The 13,854-nt window shown below is 36.9% G+C and overlaps 1 pseudogene across 1 annotated transcript in view; it reads left to right on the top strand.

Moving 5' to 3' along the window:
* The window catches only part of LOC149176953 (protein APEM9-like), an 86,870-nt pseudogene extending 73,323 nt beyond the window's left edge, over positions 1-13,547 (top strand). Inside the window, exons 4-6 of the transcript XR_016258365.1 lie at positions 11,562-11,847; positions 12,236-12,630; positions 13,114-13,547. The product of XR_016258365.1 is annotated as a protein APEM9-like (transcript). The remainder of the gene's footprint in view (positions 1-11,561; positions 11,848-12,235; positions 12,631-13,113) is intronic.
* Positions 13,548-13,854: the final 307 nt, after the last annotated feature.

Genomic DNA, 13,854 nt, shown 5'->3' with positions numbered 1-13,854 from the left:
CCCAGTCAGCATCAGAATATCCATGTAGCCTCACATCTCTGATAGTGTATCTCAACCCATGAGTGATTGTGCCCTGAAGATATCTCAAAAGATTCTTGGCACCAATCCAATGTGAGTGATGAGGCTCAACGTGTTGACTGCAAAACATATATCCGGACGGGAGTTCACCAAGAACATCAACACTCCTATGAGTTGACGATACTCGGAAGCATTTCCCAAAACAAGTCCGATAGCCCTACCGCATAACTTCTTGAAGTTAAGCTCCATTGGGGTAGTCACAAGCTTGCAGTCCACCATACCAAATCTCTCCAATATCTTCACCATGTATTTTCCTTGAGATAGGAAAATTTCTCCTAGCTTTTTCCAGACCTCCAGCCCTAGGAAATAGTGCATCAGTCCTAGGTCCTTCATCTCAAATTCAGAAGCCAACTCCCTCTTACATTTGTGAATGAGAGGGTCTGCACTTGTTAGGAAGAGGTCGTCAACATACAACACCAGTATGAGAGGCTTGTCATCCTCAACCTTAAAGTAAAGGTTTGGATTGGCTTCACTCCTAGTGAATCCTAGCTTCATCAAGTAGTTATCGATCCTCTCATACCAAGCTCAGGGTGCTTGCTTCAACCCATAGAGGGATTTCTTCAACCTGCATACGTGAGATTCTCGATTATGAATCTCAAACCCCTCGGGTTGTTCCACATAGACTTCCTCTTTAATCAAACCATGCAAGAACAAGGTCTTGACATCCATCTGATGTAGGTTCCATCCTTGCGAAGTGGCAAGGGCTATGATCGAGTGGATAGTGGTGTATCGGGCAATAGGTACAAATATCTTATCATAATCTACACCTTCCTTTTGAGAGAAGCCTCGAGCAACAAAGCGGGCCTTATACTTTTCAGTACTCCCATCGGCTCCATGCTTGATTTTGTAAAGCCACTTCGAGGTGACAACTATTTTGTCCTGGGGTCTGGGGACCACATCCCAGACATCATTCTTCATGATGGACTCATATTCCTCATTCATAGCATCCTTCCATACTTGATGCTTCACGACTTCTTCGAATGATGAAGCCTCATTTTGAATGATGGTGCTCATAATGGTCAAGTATCCTTGATACTTGGTCGACTTCTTACTTTCACGAAAAGTACCTCTGGGTGCAATATGTCCTTTGACATCATCAAGTGTCCCCCTAAGCCATGAGGGCCTCTTCCTAGAAGAGGAAGGCTCTTGTAGAGGGGGATCAATAGGATCCATAGGTTCTTCCACATCAGGCATCGTCTCATCTTCCTTCTCATTCGGCTTCCTGGTGACAACTTCTTTATTTCTCCTTAGAATAGGAAGATTGTCAACCTTGCTAAGATCCATATCTTCGTCAAAGGTGACATCATGAATTATCTCAACTTCCCTTCGACCAACCACATATATTCTAGAGCCCTTATAATTTTCACTATAATAGCCCACGAAGATTCCCTTCCTTCCAGATGCGCCCAATTTGTTTTTTTCTCTTTCGGCACATGAAAATATACTGGACTCCCAAAAATTCTAAAATGAGAGACATCAGGTTTCTTACTAGTGAACATCTCTTCGGGGGTCTTGGAATCCAATGCTTGATGAGGGCATTGGTTCTGAACATATACAGTGGTATTTACAGCTTCGGCCCATAGAAACTTCGGAAGCCTTTGATCATGGAGCATGGAACGAACTGCTTCCATAATCATACGATTCTTCCTTTTCACCACACCATTCTGCTCAGGAGTGTATGGTGTTGTGGTCTCCCTCTTAATGCCAACTTCCTTGCAAAAGTCAAGGAACTCATTAGATTCATACTCGGTCCCATTATCAGTCCTTAAGATCTTGATCCTCTTCTCGGTTTGATTCTCGATCAAGGCTTTGAAGTGACGGAACCAGGAGAACACTTCATCCTTCTTTTTCAAGAAGTATATCCAAGTCTTGTGAGAATAATCATATGTAAAAGTGAGATAATATAAATATCCTCCCAAAGAGTTCACAGGCATCATACCAGATATGTTAGAGTGAATCAACTACAAAATGTCGGAGGTCTTGGTATGGCTTGAGGGGAATGGTCCCCTTTTGAGCTTTCCTTCGGCACACCTTGGACATACACCTTCTTGCTCTACTTTAAACTTAGGCATCCCTGTTAGCCTATTTCTCACATTGGGTAGAGCTTTATAATGAAGGTGGAAAAACCTCTGGTGCCATAGTTCAGACTGTAGAGTTGTGTCACAAGAAGACTCCAAACAGTCTTCCTCCAACTTGATATAAGGAGTCAACCTGAAACCCAAGAGTGAAAGCATATTTACAATTCTTTTTTCACACACGTACCTTGCCATCGATGAAGGCTACCTTGTGGCCTTTGTCTTCCATTGCCGAAATGGACACCAAGTTCTTCTTGATATCAGGTACATATAGGACTTCTTGCAAATGAATTGTGTTACCCTAATTTAATTGAAGAGTAACATTCCCTACACCCTTTACGGGATAGGTAGTTGTCTCCAAGAATAATCTCCAAGTTAGTCTCCTTCTCTATCAGATTAGAGAGATCTTCCTTGTAGCCAGTGAAGTGCCTTGAGGCACCACTATCAATAAGCCAATTGCCAATGAATCCAGAGGAGAGGTAGTGGAGAGAGCCGATATCAGATAATATTCATCCTGCTTATTGTTAAAAACATTTGATTCATACCTGGAGTTCCTTGCTTTCTTGGAGGGTTGACCACTTCCTTGATTTCTTTCATTCCTCTTTCCTTTGCCTTTGAACCTGCCATTCCTTTGATTGCGATTGGAGTTTCCCCGGGAGTGATTTTGATCATCATCATGTGATGTGTCCTTTCTATTTGGACACTCCCTCGCATAGTGGCCAAATTTATTGCAAACAAAACATCTTCCTTACCTTCCAACCATGGGTGCAGGCTTTCCTTTGAAATGACCTTTAGACCCAGAATTATTTCTCCTTTTGGCCTGAGACGAGAAAGCAGAGGGGTTGCCTTTGCTTGAAGGCATTTCTTGCTCCACCATCCTTGTCTTTTCTTGAATGCATATCACCATCAATTCTTCAAATCCTAGAATTCGATCATTGTTGAGAAGACTGGTTCTAAACACATACCATTCTAATGGGAGCCCTCCAAGGGTAGTGATGGTTACTTCCCTGTCAGAAATGACTTCTCCAATTGATAGGAGATCATTATTGATCTCAGTGATCCTTGAGAAGCAATATTGAATATCTTCATCCTTGCCCTTCTTAATATCCTTCAACTTATTTTTGAGGAAAAAAACTTGATTTGCATCACTAACTTTAAACAAGCTTACTAGTCTATCGTAGATCTCCTTGGAGGTGTTCAACTCAGAAATGTAGGCCACCAGACGCTTGTCAATTGAGTGTCGGATGATCTTCTTCGCTTTGACTTCACCCCTAGTGTATTTGTTCCTTATAGCAGCCGATCCATTTGATGGAGGCTCCATAATTCTACCCCTCACATGGTCCAACACTTCTTGCTCTTCCAATGTCAGATCAAGAGACATCTTCCATCTGTGATAGTCAGACTTCTCACGAAGCTTGTCTTCGATAGGGAAGTGTGATGAGGAACCCATGAAACCTTTTCACTTTTTCCAACTGTCTTCGGTGATTGCTCTTGCTCTTGCTTGGGCTTTGTCTTCACCTCAGCTTCGTTACCATGTTAAATTATGTATGTTCTATGCTTAAGAGTAATTTATTTCAATTCTTCTTATTAGCCCAATGTCAATTTCCAATATAGCAATCACATTAACATGATAGTAAAATGCTGATAGAACCTAAATGAAAACAACAGAAGACAAGCCAAGACAAGAGACACAAGATGTAGCATTAGCGAGGGACAAACACCAACACAGGGAAACCCTTTGATCAATTCTTCTATATTCTTCAATAATTCAACACAAAGAGAGAGAGAGATAGTACAATATCACAAATATGTGATTTACAATAGCAGTAATGAAACCCTTGAACAATAATAGCAAGGGTGATCAATCAACTCCCAAAATGTCCTCAAGACAACCTAGGAGAACTCGGTCTCCAACAATAGTAATAGCAACCCAAAACAATCAATATAAGATGGTCAAAACATCAGTCAATGCGACAATATACTGTAGCCAGCCCTAACTAGTCAACACAGTCACAAATGTGCCCTCCAACAAGTCAACGTACACTTGTCCAGCAATGCGGCTAGCCTAGGAGAGGCTGCCCACACAAATTCGCAGTCCTTAATCACTTGCTGCACCTTCCTACGTCCTTGCTGCCCTAACTGCGTCCTCTTTTCCCACATGAGAGAGAGTCTTCTTTCTCCTTCGTATACCCAAGAGACAAGGAAAGAGAAGAGATGTGAGGATGAGATGAGTGTGCTAATGCCTCAATGTCTTCTCTACTTATATGCCACGTTGAGGTTTAGCTGGGGGTGTGCAACACTATTTTACTTGCTGGCCGACCTTAACAAATTGTTAAGAAATACAAATAAAGTCATATCTCCATGAATACATTTCAGAATCAGATGATCGTTGGATCAATCCTACATCTCTTGACGATAGGAATCCAAGAAAAATATTAGTTTCCATAAATAAGATGACCCACATGGATTTTGGCTCTAGTTGCCAATTTTAACAATGATTTTAGGTCTATAAGATATCTAAGGCTGTCTCCTTGATCAACCCTAAAGGAATTAATGAAAAATGCATGAGAGCATTCTCATGAACCATGTTGAACTCCGAAACATACTTGATAATTTTGGCAACATGACTCACAACTGAGGAAGGATCACCATCGAACTTTTGGACATTTGTCATAACACTTTGTAACCCATCGATTTGGATACTTAGGAATATCCTTGACATCCAAAGCACAATACATTTCATGTAGATCATAAGGAGCCATCACCTTGCATTTTGCATAGCAAGCAAATGTGGAGTTGCCAGGATAAAATTAAAATGCCTTAGGAGATGCTTGCTTCACCCTACAAGCATTGAGACATTGTAGCTCAATGAAGAAATAGGCCTTCAATCTTCTGATGGAGTCACCATATGAGTAGACTTATCCTTCTCCATGGGATAAGCTCGATCAAGAAAATGAAGCTTTGAATTTAAATAATGACAAGGTTGAATCAAATCCTCCTTGACAACAGAGAGAAAAATGTTGCCACAAAATCTAGCAAGTCTTGTAGAGGGTTACCCTACAAGGCAACCACTACACCAAATGACAACAATAAGTTATTGGCCCACTGTCACCTCAACCACTACCCACTGCTCTTTAGGGATTTTCACCGATGGGAGGAGTCTTGATATATAGGTCACCTTTAAGAGATATTCTAGGCTTAGAGGTTAAAGGTGGCACAATAGACTTCCAAAGGATGGCTCAACCTAAGTACAAGGTTTAAATAAGGATGAAGAAGCAATTCACATCCCTTAGAGAGGCTAATCTAGGGCATGCTAAACGTAGGGTTTGAGTGATAACATGCAAAATGGGATATCCTAAGGTTAAATTACTGAGGAAAAGGTTTCCAACAATGAGTATTAGCAATCCAATGGAATATGAAACCTTCAAGAAGCCCTTGAGTTGAAGCTTAGCCAAGCTAGGATTAAACCTAGGGAAAAATAGCTAGGGAAAAATCAATTTTGGAGAAAAATTGATAGATTAGCCACCAAAAGGAATAATTTTGGGGCAACCACTTTTACTCTTGATGCAGAATCCTTCCAATGCCAAAACTTCCTCTCTTAGGCAATTTTGCTCCAAGCCCTAGTTAGGCCGCTTATGCTTAAGTGGCCAAAATAAGAGAGCTCATGTTAGGCTTTTCCCCACATGCTAATTTGTATGTCCCAACCATCTTTTGCATTTTGATATTCTTTCTTTTAATTTTGTTTTGTGGACGTTATATGCATTTTTCATTTCCTTCCGCTCCATCAACCCCCTAGGGCAAAAGTTTTGGGCCCTACCTAGGTATGTGGATGTATGGGTGCCAAATCCTAAAGAACAATGGTCAGATGAGCCCGAAGAATGGAGGTGAGATAAGAGCTCGTAATGTATGATGGAAAGTGGTATGGCTTAGGGATAGATGGAAGTATGATATCTCAATCAAGGCTTCCCAAGTAGTGCTCCCCCTATACCCACTGGGCCATTAGTGGAGGTCCCACTGGATTAGGACTGAAGATTAACCCCCATTTAAGGTGAGAGAAGATGATCACGATCAAAACCCTTCCTTCTTCTAGATCACTCCATAATCCATATCAAATGCCCAAAAACAAACAAGCATAAGCACATGATTGCAACATGATTAAAGTACCTTTTGAGTAGAAGCCCACCTTTGTCCATGTGCTCATGTTGAATGGGTGGGAAGCATATGGATGATGCAAGTGGCAGACATATAATGGCATATCATCAACTAGTGGTGACTGTTAGGGGCTGTTGGCTATGTGGTTGACTGATTGGATGTCAAGAATAGGAGAAAAGTTTTCTCCTATAGGATTACCCATTTTGATGGGTAACAAGGTGCACTAGTCTACACATGTGAGTTTACTAATATAACTCCAAGGGCTAGTTTAAGTGGTTTAATTGCCATGTTGAAGCCAATGAAGTAATGAGGTTTAATTCCCTTAGGTGACCCCTTGGGGTTAGGTGAAATGTTACATTTATCGTTATCGAAAATTTATTACTAGGGTTCGAAATTTATTTTATTGGCTATATCAGGGAGAATATATTGGTTAGCTTAGGTCACCACTTTTTAAAGGGAAAACAGAGGATGTGACGTGAAGAAAAGTATCAACCAAAAAGGTCAAGGTATCAACAAATAATTATATGAAAAAAATATAGAGGGGATTGTATGAATCAAGCTGCATTACATACTGTAGTTTGTATTGTGGATACCATTCAAAATTTTAAGAATTGAGGTATCAAATGCATCATCAAATCTAGGAGTCGAATGCCCCCATTTTTTAGATGTCATGATGTTTCCCAAGCAATAACTGATCTTTTGAAAAGAGTATCATTTTAAGTCCAAGGGGAATAAAAGGACCATGAATAGAAAAACCTGTGTTTTAGTTAAATATGATTTAAGGTTTTTATAAAAGGAAAGTACCTTTTATTATCCAATTTTTTATTTTAGAAAAGGGTAATTTAACAAGTGATTAAAAAAAGATTATCTAGTAAAAGTATTCCTTGATATTAATAGAAAAAAAGGTATTAGACATACTTTTTAAACCCTAAGCTCATCTTGAAAAATCAAAATGGATAATTCAAAAATGAAAGAAGGAATATTCTCCTATAAAATTTGTCCAATTATATATTGCAGATAATTTTCTTTTAAAGGGAGTATCCAAAGAAGAGAGATTAATATCGTTATTAGCATAAGTGACAAGGAAAATTGCATCAATATTAAAATGGCAAGTCAGTTATCAATTCCAGAATCAAATATAGGTGAAGAGAAGATATTTTTGGCAAGAAACAATATGAAATTAAGGACCTACAAGTGACAATTGATGATTACGAATGTAACTATCTCAATTTAGCGTCGTAAACCATGTCTGATGAAAAAATTGTTATAATTCTCAGTTTACCTAGGTTTGAAAACTAGGTACGTTCATGTTAAACATGGAGGATTTTTTTTGATGTTTCCTTATAAGAAGAAGATGATCACATTCCAAGACATAACAATGAAGTTAGAATCGATAATACTTTCATTAGAAGGCTTTAAACATATTTCGAAATTGATGTTTCAAGAGAATAAAAAAACAATATTAAAGAAGCAGAAAGACTTAGAAGATGTCATCTTGAATAAAAACATAGAAATTTCTCAGAATCATAGTCAGAAACTACTTGCACAAGTTAAGAAATGTAAAGCTATGAAGCATAAATTAGAACAAGAAAATGAAGCTTTCAAGAAGAAACTCTTTGGAAGTTTATCAAATGCTGAAGAAAAAGGAACAAACACTAATCCAAATAGTTATATATTCAGAGTGATTCCAATCCAATTAAAGTGAAGACATAGAGGCTGTAGATGATTACGAATGTAACTATCTCAATTTAGTGTCGTAACCCATGTCTGATGAAAAAATCGATATAATTCTCAGTTTACCCAGGGTTGAAAAACTAGGTACATTCATGTTAAACATGGAGATTTTTCTTTTTGATGTTTCTTTATAAGAGGAAGATGATCACATTCCAAGACATAACATTAGAATCGATAATACTTTCATTAGAAGGCTTTAAACATATTTTTAAATTGATGTTTCAAGAGAATAAAAAAAAATATCAAAGAAGCAAAAAGAATTAGAAGACGCCATCTTGAATAAAAACATAGAAATTTATCAGAATCATAGTCAGAAACTACTTGCACAAGTTAAGAAATGTAAAGCTATGAAGCACAAATTAGAACAAGAAAATGAATCTCTCAAGAAGAAACTCATTGGAAGTTTATCAAACTCTGAAGAAAAATGAACAAACACTGATCCAAATAGTTATAGATTTAGAATGATTACAATCCAATTGAAGTGAAGACATAGAGGCTGTAGTTCAAATGACGGAAACTTCAATTGAAGATCCAACGATAGATTAAGCGACTTCAGTACATGAATGAAATCAGATGCTTTAAATAAATCATGAAATCACTACAACTAGGATAAGGGAAAATCAGATCACAAGAACTCATTATCGACACCCAAATTATAAAAACGAACATCTCACCTAGTCTACATATCTGTATCACTTAGACCAGAAACAATTGGCTTATGTTCCAAAATATATCAATGTCAACATAATCTAGTCTTGTGATAACAATTCATCCCGAGTATCCAATAACCACAAGGTTCCATAGAAGATTGATTTGGGATGGTTAGATCTTTTCATAGTATGACAATTTTGTACCACACTCAGAAGTTCGTATCGTCTTGTATCGTTGAAGATGTCGGTTTTGAGAATTGAGAAAGACTATAAGGAATTACGAGACAAAAGATGATATCAAGAATTGCCATCCATAAACTCTGATGACAATGCTTTTCTAGAGGGGAAAGACAATGTTATGAACATAATATATAAGTAATAATTAATAAATAATTAACATATTGAAGGGGCAGCTTGCCTAGTATATAAACAGGGCCTTCATTTGTAACCATATCATATCATATCATATCTCTTGTACATTCAACATTCTTATATATAAATATACTTCTTGTCGTATAATGGATAATTACATATTTTAGAATTATCATATCATATCTCTTCTACATTCAACATTCTTATATATAAATATACTACTTGTCCTATAATGGATAATTTCATATTCCAAATATTCTGAATATTCTGCTGAGTACAGACTTTGTTGTCCTATAATGGATAATTAGATATTCCAGATATTCTGAATATTCTACTGAGTACAAACTTTGTTCATTACAATACCCCTGTGAACAACCAAGACAAAGCGTGGGAACAGATTACTACAGTTTCAATCAATGAATATGCAATGAAGGAAATATCTGATACTATATAAGAGAACTCTAAGACCATAAATGGATCTATAGTATGCAATTGAAACTTTGGAAACATCAATTACCAAGCTGAAGGAGTTAACAAATGAACAAGAAAGATTTTAGTTGAAAATGTTGAAGGTAGTAGTTAAACCTACTATTCTTGTTGTCCCTTTTGTTATTTAGTTTGTCTCTTTAGTCTTTGCTAGAGCTATTCCCAGCAAATTTTGAATGTGCTTATGTTTGAGCCGCTTGATAAAAGAAGCCTGAGTTGTAGAAATCAATGCTTAGGGGATTGTGCTGGTTTGCCATTGCAATAGAGGATTTTGTAACTATTAATGTTTTGGGTACTTTTAATTTTAATGTGATGATTTGGTTTCCTTTCATAAAGAAAAGGTGTTCCCAGGTAATTCTCTCACTTCCAGCACCAACAACAGAGGAGGGTCGGAAATTTCTTGAGTCTCTTCCTCTTAGAAATTTCATTCTATATATATATATATATATATATAATTTATGCATCCACTCTATTTGCTTCTGTTGTCAGCTACTTTTCAGGTCGAGCCTAAAAACTGCCAGATGCATGTAATAAACAAAATATGTTCCAATAAATATTAGATTAAACATTAATGATTCGTTTAACCCTCTGCAACATAAGCATTAACGAGGTGTAGCTACCAGTATCGCTTCTAACTAGTTCCTTTGTTTATGATTCAGTTGGCACTTCACTTATGTTTCACTGGGTAATTGGGTAACTTATGTTCTTGTATATGCAGTACCTCTATGTGCTGCTTCTTATCTATTGATATGGGAATCTATAGAAATTCATCCTATCTGTAATCTCTGCATTTATGGATTTCCATGCAGGTTTTGAAAAGTAGTTTAATACCTGTGCGCTTAAACATTACACATATGAGAGAGAGAGAGAGAGAAAGACTTCACTTATGTTTCACTGGGTAACTGGGTAACTTATGTTCTTGTATATCAAGTACCTCTATGTGCTGCTTCTTATCTATTGATATGGGAATCTGTAGAAATTCATCCTATCTGTAATCTCTGCATTTATGGATTTCCATGCATGTTGTGAAAAGTAGTTTAATACCTGTGTGCTTAAACATTACACATGAGAGAGAGAGAGAGAGAAAGAGAGAGAGAGAGAGGAATCTGTAGAAATTCATCCTATCTGTAATCTTTGCATTTATGGATTTCCATGCATGTTGTGAAAAGTAGTTTGATACCCGTTCACTTAAACATTACACAAGAGAGAGAGAGAGAGAGAGAGAGAGAGAGAGAGAGGAATCTGTAGAAATTCATCCTATCTGTAATCTATGCATTTATGGATTTCCATGCATGTTGTGAAATGTAGTTTAATACCTGTGCACTTAAACATTACACACGAGAGAGAGAGAGAGAGAGGAATCTGTAGAAATTCATCCTATCTGTAATCTCTGCATTTATGGATTTCCATGCATGTTGTCAAAAGTAGTTTAATACCTGTGTGCTTAAACATTACACACGAGAGCGAGCGAGCGAGAGAGAGAGAGAGAGAGAGAGAGAGAGAGAGAGAGAGAGAGAGAGAGAGAGAGAGAGAGAGAGAGAGAGAGAGGAATCTGTAGAAATTCATCCTATCTATAATCTCTGCATTTATGGATTTCCATGCATGTTGTCAAAAGTAGTTTAATACCTGTGCGCTTAAACATTAAACATGAGAGAGAGAGAGAGAGAGAGAAAGGAATTTTTAGGTCCTACCTCTATTGTTGGCAGTACATGTTTTTATTTGGATAGAGAAAGTGTCAGTTACATTGAATATTTTTCCTTGCAGAATATGTGTCTATCAATCTCATCCATATATTGGTTTGCTACAGGTTATGTATGCAGCTATATGAAGGAGAGTATAAAATAGAGAGAGAGAGAGAGAGAGAGAGAGAGAGAGAGAGAGGACTTTTTAGGTCCTACCTCTATTGTTGGTAGTACATGTTTTTATTTGGACAGAGAAAGTGTCAGTTACATCGAATATTTTTCCTTGCAGAATATGTGTCTATCAATCTCATCCATATATTGGTTTGCTACAGGTTATGTATGCAACTATATGAAGGAGAGTATCAAATAGCTCAAGAAGCCCTTGATGAGTTCTTTAAAGGATGGGTTTTTGTTCAAGATGTGTCTTGGTATATTCCTTCAGAGGCAGAAAGACAAAATGCCCCTTGGTGCATAGCTCAGAGTTCTCATTTATCTATGAAAAAATACCTGTAGATTGTGGAACTCTATGTTGTTAATGTGCTTGTGAAGGGCTTGGAAAATGAAGAACTTGCTCTGAAATGGTTGGAGAAATTAAACATATTGGAGGAATCCAAGCAGGTATATTGCCTAGATTCAGTTGAAGTATTTTGTTCCGATATCTGGGAACTTGACTTTTATCAGTTTTTTCCTCTTGGAAAATGAGGGCATCTGTGGGGCTGCATTCGTTAGATTAGGGAGGTCATGATTTATTAAACGAAGTAACTTGATTTGTACATTCAACATAGGTTCTAATTCCAAAGTTTGATGGTACATGAGTGTGGAAACAGTGCCTTGGTTTGTAGGTGAAGTTCACTTTAACGAGGTTCTCTTTTTCAACTTTGTTCATCGTGGGTCTCTTTTGTATCCCTTCTTCTGAGCCATTTAATTTTTTTGTATATTCAATGTCTGAGTTTATATAATAAAGCTTCATGTGAAGCCAATTGAATTTTTCTTCCAGATCTTGCAGGAAATTGCACTGAAGATAAAATCAGTTTCACGGCTTCAAGGATCAAAATCTGTTAAATGTTTTTCCCATCCTTCCTCCAACCATGAACAGAAATTATCTCAAGCAAAAGATATTTCACTAAGCAAGGGAGTGACTGAATTCTCACAGATGAGCAAAGCTTTGTCTAGAAGTAAAGAACATTTACAAACCGTTGACATTTGTATAGGTTCCAAGGAAAAATCGGTTGTTTCGAGGTTCTTAAAGTTGGTCGAATCATTGTTCTTGTGGTTTCCTGCACTTCCTCTAAGGCTGAGAAATCTTGGCATAGCATTACCTTAGGGGAAAAGCATTCTCATTTTGGCCTCTACTCTATTTATCTTTTATCTTTTGAAAAGAAAGTCGAGTTATGCGATAAGGTAAGGATTTTCCTGCCCATTTTATAAGTTTGTAGGCAAATAGTTTGAACTTATTTAGCTATATGTGAAAATGGGTTGTGGTTTTCTCCTATGTTATATAAGAGGCTATATCTATTTATTTTATGCATATTGGCTGTATTAGGTCTTCGTATATGAGATATGAGTTATTACTTACATAGGATATAGCTTATAGATATCATAATTCTATTAATTTAAATTTTAAACGCATGTCTGATTATTTTATAATGTTTATTCCCCTCCACCTATGCTAAAACCCTTTTGGATTCAGCATACAACCAAAGTCAAAATGAATGTTACTGGTAAAGGAATGAATAGTAAGTTTTCAAGGGATGGTGATAGTGCCTGATATATAGCATATCTGATGGTTCAGATGTTGACTAGTTGAGTAGAGAATACAAGTAAGATCAACTAATCAATGTAGAATGTAGACATTGATTTTGTATCTTTCTTCTGTTTATCCAGGAAATTAAAGGAACAATCACGAGTGGTTCATAGGGTTCTGATAGACTTTTGGCAACTTGCATTCAATGTACAATTGAATTCACTAGCAGTTGTACAACCTCTTCCCTCAACACCTCACGTGGGCAGGTAGAAGTGTCTGTTATACCATACTTGTTTGCCATAATGTAATGTAAGAAGTCAACATTCGGAGTTCTCTTTGCACTAGGAATTCAAGAGTGTTGGACTAGGTGAAGCTGGTCCAATATCTAATGGAAGAAAAGGTAAGAGTTTTTGTTGACCATTTGTATCTTGAAATTGATCTTGGACTATTTCAAATTTATTGATTCTGTCATGAGCACCATCAAGTGGAGTTTTATTTGTATAGTGTTGTTTAACTCGTTTTTATTATTTTAATTCATGTAATTTAAAGAAACAATTTTCTATCACCTAGAACAAGAAAATTACAGATTTCTGAAATGGGCATAGGAACTTCAGTTTTATTTATTAAAATATTAATTTGTTGTAATGTGGTCTAGCAATGGCTTTGGCAAGAAATATATGGGAAATGTTCCCAAGAAATTTCAGCACAAGAAACATTTTGGAAATGTTTCTTGGACATTTCTTAGGTGTTGCTGACAATTTCCATTATGAAAATGTTTCACACATAGAAAGGTGCTTGAAGTTGGATTTTTGGTCAGATAGATACTTTATTATTTTAGATGATGCCTTGCTATCTTGGGGCTACAAATCAAATTTTAGGAT

The sequence above is a fragment of the Pinus tabuliformis genome, chromosome 4_1 (genome assembly GCF_031772625.1).
Source record: "Pinus tabuliformis cultivar Carrire ecotype Pingquan chromosome 4_1, CPIR1, whole genome shotgun sequence".
Classification (NCBI taxonomy): Eukaryota; Viridiplantae; Streptophyta; class Pinopsida; order Pinales; family Pinaceae; genus Pinus; species Pinus tabuliformis.
Note: the sequence above shows the minus strand (reverse complement) of the source record. Positions and strands in the feature narration are given on the sequence as shown.